Below are 1077 nucleotides of genomic sequence, written 5' to 3'. Positions count from 1 at the left end.
ACTCCACCCACCTAAGGGCTGGCCTATAAATGGGCCAAGGCAGTTTTTTTATTAAATGAAAGTAATTCCTCCATCACAGGTATCTCTCTCTGAGCATTATTCTTACCAGGCTGTGAAGAAGAGGAGGGGGCCAACAAGTGAGAGAATTCCCCTGTGGCAGGTTTTCAGGCACTTGAACTCCCTATCCCTAGTCCAATCATTCATCTCCCCTCACCCACAGGCCTGTGAAGTGGGAGCCTGCCCTTAGCCCTACCCACAGTCATGTCCCTGTCAATTTCACTTCAGTGTAGAGCCCCACCCCTTTGGAATCATCTCAAATACTGGTGAGTCTTAACTCATTATTACATTGATTGCTTTTCCAAGTCTTCCATTCATTCACAAATCCCTTTCTTTTTGTTTCCTTTATCAGTTCCACGAATCCCTCAAGTCATCTTCCTAGTTCTGTGTCCTGTTTCATTTATTCACTCAGTTTAAATAGTTTCTGTAGTGTTTACTTCAGAAGCATATATATTAAATTTGGAATGATACACAGAAAATTATCATGGCCTGTGGACAAGTATTGCACACACACTCAAGATTTCTGCACAGTTTCTATGTAGGCACTTGTGGAAATTTTTGTTTATGGTGCTGTTAGGTATTGTCAAGTAAATATCTGGTTTCTAAGACTTGTCTCTAGCCAGGCGGTGGTGCAGCACACCTTTAATCCCAGCACTTGGGAGGCAGAGGCAGGTGGATCTCTGTGAGTTCGAGACCAGCCTGGTCTACAAGAGCTAGTTCCAGGACAGGCTCCAAAACCACAGAGAAACCCTGTCTCGAAAAACCAAAAAAAAAAAAAAAAAAAAAAAGACTTGTCTCTGTCTCTAGAGAAGAGGTGAAACATCAGTGGTCAGTGGTATGCCATTGGTCATATGCACCATGGGTAGACACTGAAGGAGGCCCAGAAACAAAAGGCCAGCTCCATTCCTGCCAATCCTACATTAGTAATTGTCACATCTTCCAATTCTCTACCCTAGAGTGTTGTATGATTTCCTAGGATACTTGAGGGCCAGAACAGGTACCCAGGAACAAGTTGATTGG

The 1077-nt window shown here is 43.5% G+C and overlaps 1 non-coding gene across 1 annotated transcript; it reads left to right on the top strand.

The window, feature by feature from the left end:
* The first annotated feature begins 486 nt into the window (after positions 1–486).
* On the top strand, positions 487–593 carry LOC130876689 (U6 spliceosomal RNA). The gene has a single exon (XR_009057339.1). It is a non-coding gene; the product is annotated as a U6 spliceosomal RNA (small nuclear RNA).
* Positions 594–1077: the final 484 nt, after the last annotated feature.

Source organism: Chionomys nivalis, chromosome 6 (assembly GCF_950005125.1).
Source record: "Chionomys nivalis chromosome 6, mChiNiv1.1, whole genome shotgun sequence".
Classification (NCBI taxonomy): domain Eukaryota; kingdom Metazoa; phylum Chordata; class Mammalia; order Rodentia; family Cricetidae; genus Chionomys; species Chionomys nivalis.
This window is presented reverse-complemented; position numbering and strand designations above follow the sequence as displayed.